Source organism: Ochlerotatus camptorhynchus, unplaced genomic scaffold, assembly GCF_037179485.1.
Source record: "Ochlerotatus camptorhynchus isolate MF236.1 unplaced genomic scaffold, CSIRO-AGI_Acam_v1.1 ptg000105l, whole genome shotgun sequence".
NCBI classification, from domain to species: Eukaryota; Metazoa; Arthropoda; class Insecta; order Diptera; family Culicidae; genus Ochlerotatus; species Ochlerotatus camptorhynchus.
In genome coordinates this window covers 1,044,899-1,070,924 of record NW_027040595.1, presented here as the reverse complement: position 1 = coordinate 1,070,924, position 26,026 = coordinate 1,044,899, and the positions used below count along the sequence as shown (strand labels likewise).

Here is a 26,026-nt window from a genome sequence, read left to right as displayed (position 1 = left end):
CTGTGAAATGGTGTTAAACATTGCTTTGGAATCCTTCACTCATACGCAAATTGAATTGAATTACTGTTGATAAACAAGCCACTGCTCGTTGTTATGATTATGGTAAAGTGGGATGGTATGCAGTAGCGGAAAAAAAAAAGAGTTAAAGTTTAAGATTATTTAAGGCAATCCAGGTATAATTGCCGAATAAGTAGTTTAGTATTCAGCCTAACGTTAGATATCAAATATACTAATTTTCCTTCTCAACATAGATAATTATATAATTTGATAGTATCATCATCATTACTGTAGATCTCCTAATAAATATCCTAATGAAAGAAGCAACTATGATTTCTTTGATCTAAAACTAAAGGGAATCGAAACATGTTTTTCTCCCTGTTATTACAGAGCAAGAGTGCGTATCGAGATGGAGGTTGATAGAGAAATCAACGATGTAGAGGATCAGTTGCGAAATAATTCGCTGGAGGAAATAGAGTCATGTTCCTCGTCAATCCTCGATTCACCCAGGCGTGATGATGTCGACGATGTTTACGATGATGACGACGATTATGAGGACGGTATTAACGTTACTCTGTTGTCGGTATCTGCTGCTGCTAAGTCCCACGAGGAAATTTATGGAAGTAAGAAGATGCGAAAGGAGTTCAATGCTCCTACGGCAGTTGCTGCTGCTATTGATGCTAATGCTGCTACTGCTGCTAATGCTGTTACTGCTGACAATTCTGCTCAGCTCAATTCCAAGGGCCCTGGAACACCCACGGAGGTTGTGACCCTATCCGATAAAAAGGCTAAACGCCTCAATGGAGCCGGAAAAAAGAGGTTCAAATACACTGAAGTCTTTTTTTACTCGGTTTTTTTTTACGCGGTTTTTTTTACACGGTTTTTTTACACGGTTTTCCACGATTTACACGGTACGTTTTTAACGATTTCTCGACAACGATACAACCTATCGGCTTGATTCCAATCACATTATCCGTTTCAAGCTATTTGTAATCGAATGGCATACTTAAAAAAAAATCACAATTTTTGGTGTAAATACAGACATTTTTAAAATATGTCTATATGGACCATATCATGCTTTAATTACAAATGGCATCAAAATCCGATTTTTTAAAAACATTTAAGCATGCGAAAAATCAAAATCTCGTAGGTTTTTTTTTACACGGTTTTTTTTACACGGACCGTATCCCCCGTGTAAAAAAAGACCTGAGTGTACTTGATATCTCATGGTCATAGCCATGATGAGGCTCGGGTACTGGCTGCGAAGCCTTTTAAAGTACCATATTCTGATCCGAACAAGCGTCGTAGAAATGCGGAGCTGAGCGAGTCTAACTCGAGCGAAACCAATCCACCGAAAAGGGTTGCTCTCGATTCTGATAGAGGAAATGCATCTCAAGCGAAGTCCTCGGTACAGTCAAGGCTGGACACAGCTAGAAGAGGAGATGTTAGACAATCGTCTACTCCTAAGCAGGCCACTAATGTCTCCAATAAAGCATCTTATAGCGAGGTATTAAACTCTATCAGGATTGAAATTTTGCCCGATGGTTATCCTCATGTAGAATTTACAACACAACAATTAGTTGCTACCCAAAAGGCAATACTAAGAAAAGTAGCAGAGCAAAGGAAGGAAAAAACCAAACCAAAGTTTGGCAATTGCTTTTTCAGACCAGGGCATATGATCATCATTTGTAAAAACCAGGATACGGTTGACTGGTTGAAGGCAACAACTCCCAGCATTAAGCCATGGGAAGAAGCATGCCTCATTGCAATTGAAGAAAAAGACATACCTAGGCCAGAAATTTTACTGGGTTTCTTCCCACGAAGTGTAGAGGACACAAATGAGGATATCCTTGCCTTCGTGGAAAGCCAAAATGAAGGATTAATGGTTGACGCTTGGAAGATCCTTAAAAGATATACAGTTAAACAGTATCACGTTGAACTTGTCTTGACTGTTGATGCTGTTTCCATGGAGACTTTAGAAAAATGCGATTTCACTTTGGATTATAAATTCGGAGTTGCTTATCTAAGAAAAAAATCCTCAAGGAAATCAGGAAATAATGAGGAATCACAACAACTCGGTGGCAAAAAGGAAAAGGGCGATTCAGAACAGTCAAATACAAGTTCTAGAATTCACGAAATTTTCGAGGATGCTGAGATGCGTGAGACAAATCAACGAGGTACAGAAGCTAGCGGCATCACTAACAGTGAACCTGATGAAAGCTGCAATGCTACTGCAAATGTTGAGGGATGTTTTCACAATGCTCATGAGTGTCCTCAAGAAAGTAGTGGAACAAAGAATATTGGAAATTCTGCGTTGCCCGCCTTATGCTCCGAATCAAATTCGAGTTTGAATAAAGATGATCGTCTTGGACTTCGACCGAAATTAGAATAAAGGCAGTTAGAAATGCCCTTCAAGATATATCAAGCTCACAAAAATGACTGGAACAAGCATTAAGTTTTTACAAGAAAACCTTCATCACGCAAAGGCAGCTTCAGCTATTCTCAGCAAAATATTTATCAAAGGAAAACTGGATGTAGCCTTACTTCAAGAGCCTTGGACTTATAAAAGCAGGATCTTAGGAATGCCTGCACAACCGTGTAAGTTAATATATGACAATTCACAGCTCATGCCAAGAGCTGCAATTCTTGTCAATATTGATGCCAAAATTACACCAATTACAGAATTCATCAATAGGGATATTGCTGCAGTTTCACTAGAGGTGCCAACGACAAAAGGAAAAACGATGCTCTACGTGGCATCCGCATATTTTACTGGTGATATTGAAGATGCACCTCCTCCAGAAGTTGCAGTGTTCGTCTCTCACTGCAGAAACCAAAATAAGGCTTTTATCATCGGATGTGATGCAAACGCCCATCATACGATATGGAGCAGCTCCGGAATCAACAAAAGGGGTGAGTGTCTATTTGATTTCATTTCACAACATAATATTGACATGTGTAACAAAGGGAACTCCCCGACATTTGTTAATGCGATAAGGGAAGAAGTTTTGGACCTTACTCTTTGTAGTTCAATACTTTCTGATCGAATAGTAAATTGGCATGTATCAGACGAAATTTCTTTATCTGATCATAAACAAATTATGTTTGAATTTAAGGCTAATGATATACTGAAAGAGGTTTATAAAGATCCTCGTAAAACAAATTGGGAACTATATAGCACAATTATGAAGAGTCAACATGAACCCATTTTCAATAATATTGATACCATTACAAAGCTAGAAAAAGTTGCTAATGACTTAATAACTAACATGAATCAGGCTTACAATGCCAGTTGTCCTACAAAGGAGCGCTCGACTAATAGAGATGTTTCCTGGTGGAGTGATAGATTAGAAAAATTACGGAAAAAAGCTAGGAAACTATTCAACCGTGCAAAATTTACTTCAAACTGGTCTCAATATAAAGAGACGTTAACTGAATATAACAGAGAAATAAGAAGATCCAAGCGGAAAGATTGGAGACACATGTGTGAAAACATAGAAAACACTCCTGAAACTGCAAGACTTCAAAAAGTTCTCTCAAAAGATCATTCTAACGGTCTTGGAACTCTCAAAAAGACTGACGGACATTTTACTGAAAACTCAAAAGAAACTCTGGAACTGATGATGCAAACCCATTATCCAGGGTCCCTTCCTACTGATGATCAACTACAAAATCATGATTGCATGCAAAATGCCACATCTTCAGACCGTGGTGAACGTGATAGATCTACCGAAACAAATGTCTCACTATGTGGGTTAGAAATGTCAAATGAAGAGGCTGAAAACTTTGCCATTAGAATATTTACAAACTCAAGAATTGAATGGGCGATAGATTCTTTTAGTTCTTTCAAATCCCCTGGCCCAGATGGAATTTTTCCAGCACATATTCAAAATTGTAAATCTATAATAATTCCTGTTTTAGTTAAATTGTTCAAGTCTAGTTTCTTATTGAGATACATCCCAAAAAAATGCAGACAAGTCCGAGTGGTATTCATACCAAAGGCGAACAAAAGAGATAAATCTTCACCAAAATCATTTAGACCAATAAGCCTGTCATCAATATTTTTGAAATTAATGGAAAAACTTATAGATGAATATGTCAAATCAGAAATACTTCTTAATAAACCATTATGTAAGACACAATTTGCTTACCAGTCAGGCAAGTCAACAATAACAGCTCTTCATACTCTTATTAATAAAATAGAAAAATCCTTTGCGGCTAAGGACATTCTACTAGCAACGTTTCTTGATATTGAAGGTGCATTTGATAATGCATCTTTCACGTCGATGATAAGCGCCATGAGAAATCGTGGTTTTAATAAAAACATAATCAACTGGGTTGTAGAAATGCTATCCAAAAGAGAAATATCAGCTAATCTAGGAGATTCAGTAGTGAAAGTAACAGCTGTAAAAGGCTGTCCTCAAGGAGGTGTTCTTTCTCCCCTTCTGTGGTCCCTAGTTGTTGATGACCTTCTTATAAAACTAAAGCACCAAGGATTCGAAATAATTGGGTTTGCGGATGACATTGTCATTATAGTCCGTAGAAAATTCGATAAAGTTGTTTCCGAAAGAATGCAAAAAGCATTAAAATTCACACTATCGTGGTGCAAAGATGAGGGATTGAATATCAATCCTACAAAAACAACTATTGTACCTTTTACTAAAAGACGTAAAATCCCTATCAATGATCTTAAACTAGGAGACGTAAAGCTGTCACTATCTTTAGAAGTAATGTTTTTAGGAGTAACTTTAGATAGTAAACTCTGCTGGAACAAACATATTGATCAACAAATAGGAAAAGCAACAAATGCTTTTTGGACCTGCAAAAGAACGTTTGGAAAAAAAATGGGGTCTGAAGCCAAATATGATACACTGGATATACTCGGCTATAGTTAAACCCAGGATTACCTACGCCTCACTTATATGGTGGCCGAAAACTAAGCAACAAACGGCACAAGTCAAACTAAACAAGCTACAAAGGCTTGCTACTATTTCCATAACTGGAGCAATGCGTAGTACTCCCTCTACAGCCTTGGATGCTTTACTCAATATCCTTCCTCTTCATCAATTTATTCAACTGGATGCAGAGAAAAGTGCTCTAAGGCTCAAACGGTCCATGAATTTCTTCGATGGAGATCTTATTGGACATTTGAGCATTCTAAAAGAGTTTAAGATAAGTCCATTAATATTGATGAACGAAGATTGCATGCTAAAGCGACATTATTTCAACCATAATTTCCAAGTTCCTGGTGTGACTCGCGTTGACTGGGATGCAGGAAGACTGAATATTAGTCCTGGATCATTAATCTTTTATACAGATGGCTCGAAACAAGATAATATGGTCGGGGCTGGTATTACCGGCCCTGGGGTTAACTTTTCGGTGTCCATGGGAAATTGGCCGACAGTATTTCAAGCTGAAATATATGCCATCTTAGAATGTGCAGCGATTTGCATAAAAAGAAACTATAAAAATGCGAATATATGCATTTATTCAGATAGTCAAGCGGCGCTGAATGCTTTGAAATCAAAAACTTACACGTCAAAACTGGTGTGGGAATGTACTAAACTATTACAGCAACTGTCCTGTCGAAATACGGTTAACCTTTATTGGGTTCCTGGTCATTGTGGAATCGAAGGAAACGAAAAAGCTGATCAATTGGCAAAAATAGGGTCATCCACGAAATTCATCGGTCCTGAACCATTCTTTGGACTTTCTTTTTGTGCTTTAAAAATGGAGCTAAAAAACTGGGAAAAAAACAAAGGTACAGTACAACTGGACCAGTACCTTAAATTCTCGGCAATCTAAACGTTTTATAAAGCCGAACGCTTTTCATACACAAAAGTTACTTAATCTTTCAAAAAAAGATTTGAGTACATACACTGGTTTGATAACAGGACACTGTCCTTGTAAATATCACCTGAAAATCATTGGTAAACTTTATGAAGATAAATGTCGCTTTTGTAACTTAAAGAGTGAAAGCTCTGAACATTTGCTGTGTGACTGTGTTGCACTATTTCATAAACGATGCAGATATCTTGATAAGGGTCTGATGAGACCTTGGGAAATCTAGGCTGCTGCTCCCAATCAGGTAATAAATTTCATAAGGAATGTATTACCTGCTTGGGATGATTGCTTACAACAGTAGTGGTAGTTACTCAAACAACAGTGGCTTACCACTACGTTATGGCATAAATAAAAAGAGGATACACCACAATAGATCAAAGTAATGGTCGCGGTGGTATTATGTCCCCAACATAGGAAAAAAAAAAAGTGTAGTGATTCCGTGATAGTTTTCAATTTTGCGCTTTTCTCCTTTCTTGAATACTGGGAACATAAAGGAGGATTTCCAACTCCTAGGGAATTCACCTTGCTGCAGTGAAAGGTTGAACAACTTCGTTAATGGCTTAGTAAGTGCGGAGGAACATTTTTTCAGGATACATGCGAGGATCCCATCAGGACCAGCAGCAATCGAATGTTTCATCTTGTTAATGGCAGACTCCACTAGCTCCTCGGATATATCAAAGATGTCGAAACGAAACACATCATTTAGCGTGTCTCTGGTTGTCTCGTTCAATTGATCAGCTGAGGCAGTTGTGTCGTTGAAGGCGTGTCTGAAGTGTTCTGCCAGAAGGTTACATTTCTCGAATGGAGTGCGCGCATGACTATCTCCAAGAGAGATTTCCGTAGGAAGGCCAACTTCGTTTCTCTTAGTGTTGACAAACGACCAAAACAATTTAGGTTTGGTGCGAAGGTTGCGCTGCATTCGCCTAGTATACCGTTTGTAGAGAAACCGATTACACTTCCGATAGTTGTTGCTAGCTCGAGAGAACCATCGTTTTGTGAGAGCTGTGCGTGTTTGACAGTATTTTCGAAGGGCTGCTGATCGCAGTCGCTTGAGGTGACGGAGTCGAGCGTTTGACCAAGCGGGTTGTAAAGGAGGTCTTCGTAATGGTACACAAGCAAGGTTGCAAAGACTCATTTCAGCTAAAATAATGTTTTTCGGAATAATAAAACCAAAAGATGGTATGATGGCATGTTTTACTTGTAACTTACAAGAAGAGGTTACAAAGTATGCGTTGGAAACATAAAACCTGTAAATTTTGCTTTCTATGAGTCACAATCAGCGATTTGCTGATCGCTGAGTGAGTGAGTGAGTGAGTGAGTGAGTTTGTGAAAAATCGCTGATTGTGACTCTCATGAAGTGAAATAAACAGGTTTAATATGTCAAACACATTCTTTGCAACCTCTTCTTGTATCCTACCAATTTAAAATTTGATCATGGCATCTAATTATTTCATAATTTAGAAAAACATTGTTTTAGCTGAAATGAGTCTTTGCAACCTTGTACACAAGTAGTGATTAAGCAGTGACAATTCCAATGAAATTTTCGACAGCCTCGTCGACGCTGGGTGATTGCTCAAGCATTTGCCAATCTACTTGTTCAAGCGCATGAGTCAGTGCAAGAAAGTCTGCTTTGCGAAAATCAAGACCTAGCACATCTTTGGTGGGTTCAAAGCTGATGGGAGCATGAAGGCTGATGGATGTTTCCAACGCGTTTCCATCAGCTTCCAGCCGAATTTGTCGACAAAATTGATAAGAATGATACGAACTTAAGCTTGCAAGAGACATCTCCTTCTTGATCCATGTTTTTTTCTTTTTCTTTTTGGGCAAATTTAAGCGTTTTTGCGATTTTTAGAGTGGAAAACGTCGAATTTTGACACCTCCTTGAGCCGTGACCATTTTTTCTTTTTAGGCAAATTTTAACATTTTTGCAATTTTCGGAGAGGAAAAAGTCTTTTCTTCTCTCGTTCTTCATCAAGTACAACTTTTTTAAAAATCCTCGAATCGTGTCGACATTTTGCAGCATTGAAAGAGGAGCAATTTCCGAATCCTGTAAAAAAATTACCTGTGCGCTTTGTGTGAGTTGTTGTTCTCTAGGTTCTATAGATTTTTCCTAGAAGTACTTTGAATTGGCCTCCGTATTCTGCTCAACATGTGCTCAAAGTTATTCCATGCTATTCTCGAATATTGAAGTATTCCGCAAAGTCCTTTAAAATATATTTACGACAACCTTGAAATTCCTCCATTCTACAGTTGGACTTGTGTATTGTTGAACCAAATTGCTGGAACGGCTACTTCAGGATCGTGGCGGTTTTGTGGCAGATTAGACTGAATATTGGCTTGTTTATGGGTAAATATCCTTACATAGACGATGTTCTGTTGAGGATTATGATTGGATTTTCTTGATCGCTGGAAATGTTTACACCTCTAAGACAAAGAAATTTAACACACTTTTAACCACTTTGTAATAAACAATACATAGTACGAATTCCAAGCTTTTAGTGTGAATGGGATGATTCTTAAGTGCTTCTTTATTGATGTAATTCTGCAAGTCTATTCTCCATCTTTCCTTATTATGTTCTATGCCGGATAATAAAACCTACAACATTGTGAATGATTAAGTAGACCGTTGTAGTGACCAATCTTACATGTAACTAAGTATTCAACTCACTGTATGAACGAAAAACAGGATTTTTGCTCAATCTCACTCTCCGGAATAGTAGGTACGAGAAAACGGACTGTGGTTTTAGCCATGGCAGTTTAAGTGGGCAGTAAAAGTTTCAACCTGAGCAACAAGGAAAATTTACAACCTCCTGCTACTTCTCCCGGAGGAAAGGAGAACAAGAAAAAAAGGACTCTCCATGGTGCCTACACCGTGGCGCCCAGATGAAACGATTCGGACTACGAGTTGGTTCACACCAGGACGAAACCGAAAAACTTTTTAAACTCCTCGGGAAGACGGCTGGACATCGCATCGGAGTGAATGGGAAAATAGAGAGATGAAACCTTCCACTAGTTGGCACAATGATCCTAACCATTATTGCCCTGGCCTATTTGCCGGTAGAGCAACAGCCCTGGATGGACCGAATGAATGTTCCGGGCGGTGATTATAAGCATGATGATGATAGCGCATGAAGAAGGATCTAATTAAGTTTGCCTCCACTACCATCCCGGGTTTGTGGAATAGTTTTGGGGATGGTCCTTTTGTGGTTTCGATTTAAGTACTTTTTCATTTGTGTTTCTAAGGAAACTTGAGGTTTTGTGGGATCTCAAACACTCCGCCATTATGCAATGTATCTGAACTTTAATATACGATACGATTGGTAAATTAAAATACAAGTTCAAACATGACCTACAAACCAGTTAATAGATTCTTCACAATGTACATCAAAGTGCAGCTAGTAAGGAATACAGAACAGATAACAAGTACTCACGTTGGTAGGACCAGAAGGTTGCCATGGTCGAAATAAATTCACATCGCTTGCTCTTTCAGAACGAAACTGACGTTTCCACACACACATGAGGCAGTATCTACATGCAGCCAGAATGAATCGGAAACGCCATTATCGACAACATTGTTCCCCTCGATGTACTTTCAATTAACCCGGTTCAAAAAATACCTAAGTAGGTATTTCATTGGAATTTCAGTTTCATGGTCTTTCATTCTTATTCAGGACGTTTTGATTATTGAATTCGTACCATAACAATAAAAGATATTTCAAATGTAAAATTAAATCTAATGTTATCGTTATCTATAGTGTGAGGCAAAGAGTCACTTGTGACAATCTACTAAATGCAAATTTACGATCATAAAAAGGCAGAGCATTATTAATAATCTTTCTAAGGACCAGGTGCTATTTTTCCGATTGATTATTCCACAAGAAATTTCTATCAGACGTGAAACATGGAGCAGTCTATGACATAAAATCCGAACACAACCAAAATACTTTAGGCGTGCTGTTGAATGCAAAAGCAGGTCCTACTATCACACGCTTTTCACGTGTGTATCTGACAATGACCTATCGACTGTGCCGATTTCTGGCAGGACTTAATCCAGTACCTACAGAGGCATTTTCATCGGGCTATACGTAGGTGAACTACACTTCTTTTACTTCTTCCTGTATTATCACGTCCCAACTGGAACTTTATGCTCTTTAAATAATGAAAATCCCATGCATTTTCTTAGCGCTTCCACACTTGTATTTTGCCACTGTTGTCGAGAAGTTTTTTAACCCGAATAAAATCTTTGGGAATTGAACCCACCCGCTACGACATGGCCACGCCAGTACTGAATAGTCTATGTGGGCTCAAGTAGTGTCTATAATGGAGCGAAATTTCAAACACACAACTCGAGGCCACCCGACATGCACACAGACGACCTACTGCTAAGCTGAACTACTATACAATTCGACGCTGAGCGCTCATAAGGGCCAATGTCGCAAACGTAAACACTGGCTTCTTTCGTAAATTTCTCGTAATTCGAAGTCTATCCATGTAAGCCCCACCAGTTCTATCGGAAAGGGGGAACCTCTCTCAATACAATCATTTAGTATGTTAAGTTAGGCGAGTTTCAGTCATTGTTTATGTTTGCGACATTGGCCCTTATTATAGAAAAGGCAATACCAAATAGTAGCGCTTATGCTATAGGGCGATAGAGCATGGAAGCAGTGCGCTGTGCGTTTCCATCGAATCGCCATAAAATCTCCCGATAATAGGGCAATGATTTATACAACAAAAGCTCAACGAAGGGATTAATGCTGCTGCATTCATGGGTACTTCACTTTTGTTTCCATTGCCCAATGGCAGTCGGCATATGCACATAAGCAAAAGTGGTAAAGTCCTTCTTGAAGAGCGCTATTTCCAAAACGGTTCTCTAACGGCGTAATTCAAAGGTTTTAAAGTACCATAATCCGGAGGTAAATTGATCACTTATTACCGTAAATATTGAAATAAATTTCTACGAATCACGGTTTTGACAAACTAAAGATATTAAAATCAGTAGGACTGATGAATTGATGAACCCTTTCAAATGACCTACACGTATAAGAAACGTTTTTCTTAAATTCTGGATACCTAATTTTGATTGAGATGCTGGAATCCTTGTGCATAGTATATTTTCAGCATACATGAGCAGTCAAATAGCGAAAAAATATATTTTGACACGACCTTCTCTGATTTGTACGACACTATGCATAATTGTTTGCATAATTGGGCATGTTGAGCACATTTTAGCTAAAACTCGACCATTATGGATTTTGTTTTTGTCTTAGACAAAGTTATAGAAAAAAATAATGTCTTTTTGGGAAAAAAAATATACACAAATATGAGTAGTTTGCGAGGGGTGCGACACATCCACATCACATTGCTTACGGGATGTTCCATAAGAGTAAAGAGCTATAAAGTCACCGTCAACGCCAATAGCGTTTGTTTACGTGTGTTGCGAGTTGTTGCTATGTACAGAAAATGCATCATCGTAACGCCGTAATTAAAGCCTCGTGAATCAAATATGGTCCTGTCCGTTGTGAGGATGAGCTGGTGTCACCGACCGATTTTCCAATCGGGAAGCTTCTATTGCTGATCGTAAGTTGCTGTGCTATGATAGATTATTAGATATATTATGATAGATTTAGACTAAAAGTCTCTTCTACAAAGTTGCTCCTTATAGTTAGGCCCTCATTTTTATGACAATGAATTCTAGGGTGGTTCCTATTATCATTAAAATTAAAAATCTAACTTTTTTGTTTGAATAAATTAAGGTGTACATTTTTCATTTTTCTAAAAGTTATTTGAAGACACTATTGCTGAAAAATTCGAAATAAGAAAACTAGAGCAAAACAACTGTTTTTTAAGAGCCACCCTAACTAAATTCAATAAAATATCTCTAAATCGGCCAATTTAAGAGATACAAAAAATTTATTTTCAACAAAGTTGCTTGAAATTAGCTCAGCTATAACTTTGCCGAAAAATGTACACCTTAATTTATTCAAACAAAAAGTTAGATTTTTGATTTTAATGATAATAGGAACCACCCTAGAATTCATTGTCATAAAAATGAGGGCCTAACTATAAGGAACAACTTTGTAGAAGAGACTTTTAGTCTAAAGTTTCAATTTCAGGCTCAAAACATATAATTCCACCTAAATCTGCATTCTGGACCACTGTGCATTGTGACACTAGCATTCACTTTCTCACTTGCATTCACTTGCTAACTGTAGTTACATTCACTGCACTTACTCAACCAGTTATTTTTTGAATAATTCTCGAAAATCATTCGCTGCTACAGTTCATTCGCTGTCTCGCCTGCTGTTGCCTTTTTTCTCACTTTTATCGTTTGGAACCAATTTCATACAAGAATGATCAGTAGGCTGATTAGAGAGCACGTCCCACCCCAGTTGCTAGCATCTACTTCCATCTTCGGCAGCGTTGGCAACGGTGAAAAAGTAAATGCAGCGTATGCTAGGGAAAGGAAACTAATGAATGTACACTGATCTAAAAAAGCGGTTCGATTCTTCACAGAATCCAATTGTAATTTAGATGTGTCGCACCCTTCGGTAGTTTGTCTTAAAAAACGATGCATTTTATCACACTAAATAATGACGATGAGCTCCATACGCGTTTTAATCCAGATTTTTAATAAATCTCATTCAAAATCTGTAATTCGTGTTTTAATAAGTTTAAAAAGTCCATTAATAGTTGCTTTACAGCACTTTTTTTAAACTTCAAACATACAGCATTTTACAGCATTAGATGGTTATGGTTATGGTCTCCAGTTTGAATGAAATCTTGAACCTTCCTCTTGATGGAGCGAATACGATACGGAATAAGCGCATTTCTGTCCTTGAATGCCCCGCCGCGTCGTCGAAGTCGCTGCTTTGAAATTGCCCAGTATTTTTCGATTGGTCAAAATTCCGGGCAATTTGGAGGATTCATTAGCTTGGGAACAAAATCCATCTTGTTGGCAGCGTACCACTCCAGAACCACCTTGGAGTAGTGGCAGCTGGCCAAATCGGACAAAAAGATGGCTTTACCCCTATGCTAGCAAATGAACGGCAAAACACGCTTTTCCAGGCATTCTTCGATGAAAACTTGGGATGTCATCGTCGAGGATGTGACGAATGGTTTCGTTTCAGGTCACAACTGCAAATCGCTTGCCAAATCATGGCCTTCTTCACGAACTTGTCGGCAAACACGAACTTGAATCTTCCCGGCTCATCCCCACGTCCAGTCGCGATGTAAAACTTTTGCCCGGGAAGCTGCTTGAAATCGAGTTTGAAGTATGTTTCGTCATCGAGCTAAGTGTAGCCCTTTTGTTTCGTTAAAACACGGTCGTACAAGAGCCTTGCATGCTTTTTGGCCACGGAATTCTGCTTAATGTGCCGGTTTGGATGTTTACTGAATTTGTACGACTTGTATCCTTTCCTGGCAAGGATTTTCTCCGCCAGACTATAAATATAGTGACTATACTTTTATCTTGTTCAACGAAGCCAGTTCATTTTGAAGAAAAACGTACTTAATGCTATGCAGGAAACATAGAATTCTACCGTCTGGAACGGGAATTGAATCCTTACTTGATGGCACTTCCAAAACGGCTGAAATACGGGTGACGCCACCAACCGCACGACTACGAAACACACCCTTAATCGGACAGGTCTCTCTTGTGTACTCTTCAACAAGTCCCAGCGATTTTCCAACCAGCCCCAAACAATCACCCTTAAGTCACTAATTATTTCTCACCCTATTCTCCCAACTATTCCCATCGTCTCCAAGCTATTGATCGACGCAAACCAATCCATGTCATGGATACCAAAACTAACTAGGTGAATTAAATAGAAGATAACCTTTTTTGCTGTTTTATTTAAGCATTCCGCTAACAACCCAATTTATTACTTCATTACTTCAGAGAAGTTCTGCAAACTTCAGCTAAGCTCTGCTACCCTAAGGAAAGTCATATGCGTTCTGATGAACTCTGACATCGCGCTGAACTTCTTTAGAGTTTACAATAATTCCGTGAAGATCGCAGAACTGCTTTGAAGGAGCTTTAAAGAGTTCCTATGCAATTTATGAATGATCTGGTAACTTCAAGGGAAGTTCTCTTATCGTTAAAGGAAGTTCTTTGAACTTCAAGCGAAGTTCTCTGAAGTTCAGGCAATTTTTCGAAATTTCAGGCAAAATTCTGCGAACTTACGGAAAGTTCACAGAACGCATAATTTCCGACAGAAAACTTACAAAACTCCCTGAAGTTCAGAGCACATAGAAAAAAAAATCAATCATCCATCATCAAAATTAATCAAAGTTCCCTGAAGTTTGACGAAAAGAAAATTTCAGGCTTCAGATGTTCAGAAGATGTTCATAGTACATCCGACGATATGTAAAGAGATCTTCCGATGAGAAGTTCACAGAACTCCGACAAAAAGTCCAGAGGAACTTCAGAGAACTGTCAAGTAGAGGTTCAGAGACCTTTCGAGAAGAAGATTAAAGAACTTCCGGCGAGATTTTCAAAGATATTCCGAGTAGAAGTTCAAAGCTTCTGAGGACTAATTCAGCGATCATCCGATTTCAGATAAGTTCCGTGAAGAATTTCTGAGAAAATTCGGCGAAAAATTCAGAGAACTTCCGATCATAACTTCACAAAATGTCCTACGAGAAATCCAGAGAACTTCCGAGGAGAAGTACAGAAAACCACCGACGAAAAATCCAAAAAACTTCCGAGGAGAAATTCTGTAAACTATTATAGCAACAATAAATTCCGGAAACTTCCTGCTAAAAATTCACAGTACTTCCGACGAGATGTTCATCCAGACGAACAGCATAATCAGAAGTTTCTTCTTTCTTGGCAACAATTGAACATTAAATAGGGGAAATATCATGTCGCCGACCCTTTCAATCCCTTTCTGCTTCCTCTCAAATAATCACACGATCTCGATGAAACGTCACGTAAAGGGTGTCCACGATGAAATTGCCACACACAAAATTGATTCGCAAAATTCGAGTTTTCATCCGATTGCCATCAAATTTTCAGGGATTGAGAAATAACTATTAAACTTCATTTTACCATTTTACTCGTATTTTATTTACAGTCCATACGCAAATGCCCGCACCTTGGTCTTAACCCCGGCCATAAGATTCTGCACAACCTGTGAATCAACCGTTTTTTGCATGTAAACCCATACTTTCTTCAGTTCCTCGACTGTCTTCACTACCTTAGGTCGTTTAAGAAAGTGCTGCTTCATAATCGCCCAGTACTTCTCGATGGGGCGGAGCTCCGGAGTGTTGGGAGGGTTGAACATTTTCGGCACGAAATTGACCGCATACCACTTCAGCACGTCCTTGGAGTAGTGGCATGAGGCCAAATCCGGCCAGAAGATTGTTGGGACGTTGTGGGTCTTCAGGAGAGGAAGCAGCCGCTTCTGTAGGCACTCTTTTATGTACACCTGTCCGTTCATCGTGTCCTGGGTCACGAAAGGTGCACTCCGCTTCCCGCACGTGCAGATGGCTTGCCAAACCAGGAATTTCTTCGCAAATTTGGACATCTTCTGAGTGCGGACATGCTCCGGAACGCTGAACTTATCCTTGGCCGTGAAAAACAGGTTGCCGGGGATCTGTTTGAAGTCGGCCTTCACATATGTTTCGTCGTCCATGATGCAGCATTCAACTTTCGTTGAATCGAAGGTACAACTTCCTGGCACGGGTTTTGGCGGACTTGTTCTGCTTCTCGTCGCGATTAGGGGCCTTTTGTACCTTGAACGTTCGAAGCCCAGCCTTAGTTTTGGCCTTCTGGACAAAACTTCGGCTTAGGTGCAGCTTCTTAGCCACATCCCTAACGGAGGCGTTCGGATTTCGGTTGAAGGCCCCAACTACGCGGTTGTGATTTTTGGTGTTGTACGGAATACTTTTTCCTTCACTTCTGGGCTTCCGATCGGTGGTCAACCGTTCCTCGAACCGCTTAATCACTCGCGACACCGTGGAATTCGCGATTCCCAACGTTTTAGCGATGGAACGATGCGAGAGATCCTTGTTCTCGTGATGAATGCGCAAGATTTTATCACGCACGAGCTGTTCTTTCGACTCCATTTCCGCGAGTTTTGATCACAGGACTTTAAAACTTGCAGGATGTAAATAATGCACTATGAACTAAATCCACCCAAATTTTCATTAAATTCTACCCAACGGTTAAAAAGTTAGAGCAATTTCATAGTGTGGCAATTTCATCGTGGACACCCTTTAGCTCAATTATCAGTTCAAGCGAGTCAGTTCACGAGTCGCGAACAAGTTGACAAGTCAGGGAAGTAAAGCCGTTGGTCCCCGGTTCATGAGTTGATGGGTCGATAGGTAGGGTCAGGTGTGGGAGCTCCCTCCTTGGCGTCGGTAGCATTGGTGCTCAGCACGGAAAACAAGATCTACGGAAAACAAATCAAAGAAAAAAAAAGGTGTGACCATTTATGTGCTTATAAGTTGTATGAAATTACAGAAAAAATGTTTTAATTTTAATTATATTTTTTAAATGCATACAACTCGAAAAGAGTAGGCTGTGGAGTTTTGACTTCTTGGGAAGAGTTGTTTATTTTATCAAGATTTTTCCTAAGTCTTCAAGTCTTTAAAACGCCATTTCAATGCATTAAAAAAAGTTATAGAAAAAATACATGTTCCACTAAAATGATTAAATCTCACAAACACCAAAATATACCTCTCTCAAATTTTGATATTTTGTTTATTGAGCATTGTTTAATTTTTGCTGAAAATGTCAGGTTGCGATTTTTTGCGTTTTGGGAGGTATTAAAGTTCAAACATTGTGTTTTTTTTTGGTTTTTCAACAATATCTTTGAAATTTGAAGCTTCACTGCTTCAGCTGTTTCTTCACAAATGTTATATATTTAATGCATTTGCTTAAGAGAAAAAATATAACATTATATGGTTGTCAGCAAAAAAAAACCAAAACAGAAAGAAAAACACATTTTCGACATTTTTTTCTTTGACTCCATATAACTCGGAACCAGTAGGCTGTGGAAATGTTACGTCTTGGAAAGATTTGTTTATATTGTCCAGGCAAACAACTTTTCCCAAACATCAAGTCTCCAAAACGTCACAGAAAGATGTTAGATTGTGGCGCCATCTTTACGGAAGAGTTTTGAACTATTTGTTTTGTCAATAGATGGTCCTTATTATGATGAGAAACTTTACGCAAAACACCAAGTCGCGGAAATGCTTCGTTTCAGAGTTATTAATTTTGCTCCGCTAGATTGCATAAAAATTCTGAATTTTAATTGTGATGTAAATATTCACTTCACGTAGACTTGTATTTCATTTCACCCAACCGAGCAACTTGCAAACAATGTTGTTAACAAAGATGGGCTTTTGTATGCAATATTTGCTACATTGCATGAAATGTATCAGAACTTTACATGATGTATAATGTAAACGTATATGATATGTGTCGCTCAATTTATGTGCATCATTTTGAACAGAAATTTACACTACTTTTTCAAACTTTGCAGTGTGCATTGGTTGCTAATGTTTGGTCATCCATTTTTTCAAACGTTCAATGCGCAGCTAGGATAGATTCTTACCTTAAATTTCTCCAGTTCATCTAACATGCAAACATATATATTTTTTGACGAGATCAAAGGAGAATTCAATTTAAAGAACCGATCAACGAAGAGCGTTGTAACGAGAGAGAATACCGTTGTCATTATATTGTGTTTGAAATAACTAACATTTTAGTTTTTTTTTTTTTTTTGACTTAAGACTACGTTTTTTAATTTCTATACTGGGGGTCACATAAAAAAAATCAAAATTCAGACATGTAACGAAAAATCCCAAACACTGACGTAACGATAGAGCGCAAATCGAACACACAACACTTAGACGAGTGCACGGATGGATTTGAGTTAACTCACTCTACAAAAGGTGACACAACAGCGGGGCCCTGTTTACTAAAAATGAACACATGAACAATGCTCGCGTAACATTTGAAAATGGCCTATCAACTTTTGTAAAAAACTTCCTAGGTCCTTTTCACCATAACCGAAGTACGCCCACGCAAACCAAGAGTACTAATCGGGAAGGGGGAGAATTTTCCCTATCCGATGGTGTTGTTAGTTTGCGTGGGCGTACTTCGGTTCGCGCGAAGAGGACTTAAAAGTGTTTTGTACAAAAGTTGATAAGCCCGTTTCAAATGTTACGTGAGTATTATTCATGTGTTCATTTTTAGTAAACAGGGCCCCGCTGTTGTGTCACTTTTTGTCGAGTGAGTGAACTCAAATCCATCCGTGCACTCGTCTATTGCGCATGCTCACATGAGCAAACTCACCGCTCGGTTGACCGTTCACCATTTGACCAATGAAAGGAAGGGAGGAGAAATGCAGCGATACTAAAAACGCTTGCCAAATCGTTTTCTTCGTCATTTGCTTTCGAGCAGCAGACGGATAAGCGTCTGACACGACGTATGAGTGGAACAGCACGCAACGCACCAATACGAAGACGACACATTGTTGCCACATTATTTCCATTTTCAATCTGTATTTTCACCGTAAAAAAAATCTCTTTGATCTGTTCCTGGCTGACATCAATCTGAATAGATTCTATAGTATGATCTTATTGTCGTCGTAAATATACTTGGAGTTCATTTGAAGTTCAGAAATAGTTTGTTCATAGTTTAGAATCTTAAAGAATGACTTAAGATTGCTTTCTAAAGAATGAATATATTTAAAGTACCTCGAAATTCTTAATCTTGATTTTTTTTGAGTGATTTGTATCTTTTTTAAAAGTCTAAAAATACAAAAAATCAAGTCTAGGTAATGAGAGACAAAACTGAAAAACAAATCATGAAGTAACAATCACATATTATTAAAGCTTGAAATTTTTATATCCTAGATTACGAAAATCTTTGTCAGGTCATTTGGTTTTTTTTTTTTTTTTTAAGAGATGAACTAGCCTATGGCTCAAAATCTCTATAATAAAGGAAAAAAAAAAAAAAAAAAACATTTGGTTTTTTACTCAATAATTTTAGAAAATGAAAAGCATTAAAATTTGAGTAGAATTAGTTTGTAAAATTTTACGTAGTATTAGTTTAGTTTGTAGAATGTTATTATTAAGTAGCATTAGTTGTAAAATGTTTTGCTCAATGCTTCAAATTCAAATGTTCTCAAATTCTTCTAATCAAAATACATTTCAACTTTATCTAATCATTTGGCAGATTAAAAGGATATTGAATTCGCTAGCTGTTGCTCGAACCAATATACCTAAGTGTATTCAGAAGTTTTTTTTTTTTTTTTGTGGAAAACTTTGGGATGGTTTCATCTGTATTTCTCTATTTGCAATCATGTTCATATGTTTTATTAACTTTATTGTATTTTGTCACAACACATAACTTTTATTTGAATGTTTAGTACAACCGCATAGAATCGAATACATCATATCAAGAAGACTGGCAACTTTGCCAGAATCCAAGCGACAGATACAATAGCGCTGCCTTGAGTGAAGGTGGAAGCAACGCATATAAAAATGAGCAAATACACAAACCTTTATTCTGAGGATGTAATCTTTGCTATCAATTTCGTTCGAAACATGTATCTTTGACGCGATTGTACCTGTCTCATAGCATTCGAATGAGAAAACGGAAGAGTTGCCAGTCTTCTTGATCTGTTGTCTTTGATAGAATATTCTTTATTTCTGATATTACGCTAGTCAAATGTCAAAATATCCAGTTGACTCTTCGACTTACAAACTGTTATCAATCAACTTGTGGGTTGTTAAAATGGCTTGTTTGTACCTGTCACCATGTGATATGGTTAATTAAACAATAAGAATGAAAAACTAGCAACCCTGCTAACGAGTAATCAGAAATCAGAACATTTGAACATCAGAAGTCTGTTCAAAATTAACGAAGATAAGAAAATAAAAAGTGTAAAAAATGTATTTGGTTAGGTGCTCGTACCTACTCAAAAGGAAGAAAAGATTATTTATAGATATTAATAAATATAATCCAGAGTTAAACATATATTCTACTTATTTGAAAAATCTGAAAAAGCTTTATATTTTTAAAAAAATCTGTAATCTGTAAATACAGATATCTGTATCAAAATTTTGAGACAAATCTGTATCATTACAGATAAATCTGTACATGTGGCATTACTGAGACGACGACGAAAGCACCCACATCAACCGGAGGAAAGGCTTCCCGCAATAGGCAGCATGACTAGGCCGCCGTCATCCGATTGGCATCGACTTACATTGGTGTGGCCACCATTTGAAAAACAATCGGCCCTTTTCAGGGCCACCATTTGAAAAACAATCGGCCCTTTTCAGGGCCACCAATTCAAAAACGGTAAGAGTTAAGAACTAAATGATCAACATATTTGTTCTGTTCACTAGCGGTCCTACGTCAAGCTTCCGTTCGTGCCCTTAGGCACAGACCCTTCTACTTTTTTATTGGATTGATTCTTAAGTCCTATCATACTGAATTATTTAGCTCCAACTTATTTCACTCTAATTATGTTTTTTTTTTTCTTTGGTTTGTTTTTTCCGTCGATCTTGTTTTCCGTGCTGAGCACCAATGCTACCGACGTGCCAGGAAGGCAGCTCCCACACCTGGACCCTACCTATCGACCCATCAACTCATGAACCGGGGACCAACGGCTTTACTTCCCATCCGAAGGAAGGCGTGATCAGAGATGTAATGCCTCAGAACATCCCGGCGGCGCCGACTGGTATTGAACCCAGGCCTGCTGGGGTGAGAGGTAATCACGCTTACCACTACACCACCGGCGCCGTTGACTAATTATGTTTGCAACATTTGCAACGACTACTAATCCTCTATACATTCATACATTGTACATACAAGATACATTGATATATGAGTGCCGATACCGGAGACGATGTCGGAATGACGAAAATGGCCAGGAATTTTTATTGCATTCTTCGACCGCGCAATTAAACATTTTAAAGGCACGATGCACTTTTATATATAGGCTGTATAATGTAACCTCTATAAACACAGTATTACAAATATTGCACTTTATTTTCTTCTCCATTTCAACAAACCTTTTCGACGCTACCGACGAGCCAAACGAAACGCTCTCTGAAAATGGTGGATTTTATTTTTATATGCCGCCTGGCAGTCAAACTTTTGAACGTGAATGTGGTGTAAATTTCTAGGTGATGTCGCTGAAAGTTACATGCACGGTGTATTGTTCTGATAAAAGTAGTTGAAATTTACCTCACGTCTTGTATTTTGAAACATTCTTTAATTATAATGTAGTGTGCACGATTTCTTGCTCAATATTGAATTACGCGAGCTTTTTTCTGCTAGTTTAAAAATTATGCTCTTGTTAATATTCATATTTTTCTGTTGTGTATCCATCTAAATATAACGTCGAAAAGTTTAAAAAAAAGTTGACGCCCTATTTTTTCCCCACAAAAATGCTTTCTTTCTACCACCAGAAGTGTTAGACTGTCAAGAGAGAATTGGGACAGAAGTCAGCATAGCAATATAGGGGAAATGGCTCTATGTTGGCCTATGGATCTAAGATTGGGACCATCGTTAAAAATCTGCTATTTATGAATTTTATCTAGTTAAACGCGGCATTGGGAAGGTACTAATGGATATTTTTGGTAACTATTGAAAATTTAGTCGATTGCTGAATTTATGTATGGGCCCTATTATTGGCATTTAGGCCAAAATTACATCCATTTTCCCTATTCCCTACCACTGGCTACGTAATCACAACTAAAATGCCACGCCAGCAGTCACAAATCTATATGACGATCACAAATCATTGCTATAAAAAACACTCCCTAACTCAATTCCGGAACCAATCGAGAGCACATACATTTCACACATTTAATCGGCACATTAAATTTGATGATCGATTAGCTTGCTGAAACTTCAAATACAGACCCCGCGGGCCGTCCTTTATACAGCACAATGACCACAGTGTGATGCGTATTATCCCTGTAATTTATGGATCAAAGGTACCATTATGTACATCTGCTAAATCTAACACCTTCTTGCCTCCCACTTAAATGCATACCGCACCTATCCGTAGTCGGTTGATTGAACCATCAGAATCCCCATCAACGCAGTTGTGACCAGTTGCTATCAAAGGAAGCCCTGCTTGGTTAGCGGTAATTGTAAAGCATAGGATCATTGTCATCATTATCATTAACGGCTATTATCACGTTTAATTTAATTCCTGTGATGATAACTATGCTGTTTCTGCATCATTGCCCACACTGTTGTGCTAGCCATTTTTTATATGTCTGGAAAGGTTTAAATCATTACTTGATCCATGATTAAATGCAAGAGATTTTTTCACTTGAATTCAATTTCAGCAATTAACACGTTTATTTCAAAGAGGTATAAGCTTCGCTCTCATTTTCATTATTTAAAACTTTACATTAAAAAAAATCGGAATTTGATAGCTCATTTATGTATTTCGTTGAACTAGATATAATATATCAAATTACTCGTCGCAGTGGATTTATGTCCAGAACAGTGGAAAAAAAATCGGTGGATTAACGAGGCTTACAGATAAGACATGAGATTTAGGATCCAAAAATAGTCGAGCTTATGATAGACTAGAAGAATATTAGAATGGTTGACCTTGAAAATGTTATAAAATAAATGATATGTTTTTACTGATACTCGACTACATTAAGTTTCTGAGCTACATCAGTTAAATTTAACGCTTAAGCTGACGAAATTATAAAAAAAAAACATTTCAAGGGCAGAAAAAATGCATACAAAATTAATTAAATATTCCTTTGTACATCACACAGCACTCCACTTCGTAGGTACTGAAAGCAATGCAAACAGACAAAAAATACAAATACCATCCCTTCAACGTTCCAATGCAGCAACGGAGTCTCTCTTAATTTTAAAAGCTATTATTAAATTATTATTTATCGTTGTTGGTATTCAGCATCAAAACAAACACCATAAAATAAGAGATACACGCACCCAGCCCAAGTCCCCATTGCCATCATCGCGGATAGTGACACCTATTTAATATTCATAACACATAAATCAAATAAAAACAACCAGCTAAAGGGGAGCAGATTCCACCAGAGTCCACCCGGCAGGAAAAGAAGAATACAAACAAAAAACGCATGCCGACAGCCTGATGCGTTACCCAATTTCTGCATGACTTCCACGAGATCGACCCCAATGAACAATGGTTTGCTCTTTTGTGGCATATTTGTGTCATGGCTTAAAACCCACCCTTACTTTGTGGATCCCAACCCGGCTTCTCCCACTTTGATGGGATGCTGCTCTGCCGTGGATGTCCAGCATTTTTAATTCCAAAATAAACAAGCAATGGCTCGATGAAGCTACATGATGATGGCCTTCGTAGGCCGTATTGGTGCTGGAATTAATAATAATTAAATTGCATTCTTGTTATTAACCTGATTTTACCGCATGTGTGTTGGTAACTGTAGATTGGAGGATTTCGTTGAATTAATGGCTCTATCGTTCTCGGTTACGGTTCAACATGCCTACAAACCGCATGCTAAAATGCCGATGATTTAACAGTGGAATGGTTAATTTATGTCAAAACCCAATAATTTATTCAGATCATTAAAAATAAGTTCTAATAAACATTACGATATGTCATCCGTTGTCCGTACTGTTGTACTATAGGACAAAAATCGATCACATGTGTAGTTTATCCCTCAACGCCAAACTATGTGTCTTCACTGAGTTATACTACCTATTAGGAGTTGTTTGAAATCTCCGCATATCACTTTGCTCTATCCAGTTTTGCAACTTTGAAACCAGCAAATTAAATTTAAATGTTCTTGTTTCGTTGTACCGTTTATATGGCACATTTGGCGAAAGCAGCCCTCACCAAGGGAGCCAATTCAAAGGTACGACGTCAAACAGAGGGAGAGAAAGGGTGAATGCCCACCATAATTTAGTAAATTACTTAATTATAAATTTAACGGGCACCTATCCGTCCCGAAAAAAACATACGTTTTGGAAAAAGATATCGAAAATCTAAAAAAAAATCGGTTATTTTCTCAGATTCTAAAGAAAATGAACGTGTTAACATTTTGTTTTCTATTTAATCATGGCAAATAAATGTGGCTGGCAAATGACTGGGATAATGCGTATCACCGGTACTTCGCGTACTTGAAGGTTATAAAATTGACCCGTCACGCAAGTGAAAGTGGTCCTTAGTCTCTTGCCCAGTAACTCCTATCCCTTCCTCCCCGCGGCGCCGGCTGGGGTACGAGTAACCTTAGAGAAGATCGGGTAGGAACTTTGGTCGTATGCTGACAGGGAGAAGGGGGAGCTGCATCCTTTTCGGAGCTTACAAAACCCGAGCGTCTGTGGCTTACAAAACCCGAGCGTCTGTTCTCCATGTTAGGGGCGGCTCAAACAGCGTCTGACTGGCATCCAGCGGCTGAATACGAAATGCTTCTCCCCGAAAGCTATACCCAAGATGGCAGTTCCATCACGACGGATAGAAGACCAAGCACGTACTGTATCCGAAACCTACAAATTGTTACATAAACCTATAGTGAAAGATTACGAACTAATTTTTTGGCAACGACTTTTAGCGCTAAACAACGGACAAGAATTGGAACATGGAATGTACTGACGCTAGCCCAACAGGGTGAACTGGCACAACTCGCCAGTGAGGCCCGCCGTATGAAGCTAGAAATCCTGGGACTTAGTGAAGTCCGCTGGCCGAACTTTGGAGAACACAAGCTGCCTTCGGAACAGGTACTTTTATATTCTGGTATGCGAGGTGCAAACGCTCCGCGACATCGTGGAGTTGGCTTTCTGCTTAGCGCCCAAGCACAGGCTGCGCTCATCAAGTGGGAACCTATCAATGAGAGAATAATCGTTGCTAGATTCAGAACACGGGTCCGAAACCTTACCATAATCCAATGTTATGCACCAACCGATGCTGCCGAATTGCAGAACAAAGAGAACTTTTACAATCAACTAAATGCTGTCGTGGATAAGACTCCAAGAGATGATATTAAGATCTACACAGGTGACTTCAATGCGAAGATCGGCTCCGACAACTAGGACTATTTATGATCGCATTATGGAACACCATGGTCTCGGAGATATGAGCGAGAACGGCGAGCTGCTTGCAGAGTTTTGTGGCAACAACAACATGGTGATCGGGGGTTCGCTCTTCCCCCATCGCCCAGTGCATAAAGTCACATGGGTCTCCCGTGATGGATATACAAAGAACCAAATCGACCACATCTGCATCAGCCGAAATTGGAGACGGAGCCATCTTGATGTTCGGAATAACCGCAGCGCTGACATCGCGTCTGACCATCATCTCCTAGTCGGTGAGATCCACCTACGCATTGCGAGGGTTCACCGGCGGGAGGAGAGACTCGGGCGGCGATTCAACACACGCCGACTGGAAGACCCAGCAGTGAAGAGATCGTTCGTCGAAGAACTCGAGGCTCGAGCAGCTGGATCACCGATGAAACCTGGAGGAAGATCGAGGAGCGGAGAGAAGCAAAAGCCGCGATAGAGCGAGGACAAGGACCCGAGGAGCCAAGAACGAGGCCCGTCAGCAGTATTCGGCTCTAGAGGGGGAAGTTAAGCGTTCCTGTTTACGGGACAAGCGAGCGTGGGTAGACTCCCTGGCTGATGAAGTGGAGAAAGCCACAGCAACTGGCGATATCCGCCTCCTCTATGATGTTTCACGACGCCTGAGTGGGTCAAGGATGAACCCAAGGATGCTTGTGAAAGACGCGACTGGACAGTTGCTCACAGACCCCACTGACCAGTTGAAACGTTGGTTTGAGCACTTTGAACAACTTCTCGAAGTTTCAACGGTTAACCAACCATCAACATCTCGGCATGATCCGCCAAGGGTGAGGTGCATTACTTGCATCGCCCAAGTAACAATATTAAATGAACTATTCTTCTTATAGTTCAATCCATTAAAACCAGGTTTAAAGCTAAACTATCTCATAACCCGTAATAAAACCAAAGATGAATACTAAGATGAAACTGTCGGAAGAAAAACATTAAATTTTAGTGTCCTCTTTCACGGTCCCTTTAATCCAATGAATACCCCCAGTATGCAAGGTAATTTTGTGGTTTTGCTGCCCCCTCGGTAGAGATGAAATTTTGCGCGCTTTTTTATCAAAACAATCACACCAAAATCAGAGGTGTCCCATTTTTTAATTACTCGATTAACAACTAATC

The 26,026-nt window shown here is 38.9% G+C and overlaps 1 pseudogene; it reads left to right on the top strand.

The window, feature by feature from the left end:
* Window positions 1-406: 406 nt before the first annotated feature.
* The window catches only part of LOC135699235 (uncharacterized), a 29,822-nt pseudogene continuing 4,202 nt past the window's right edge, over window positions 407-26,026 (top strand).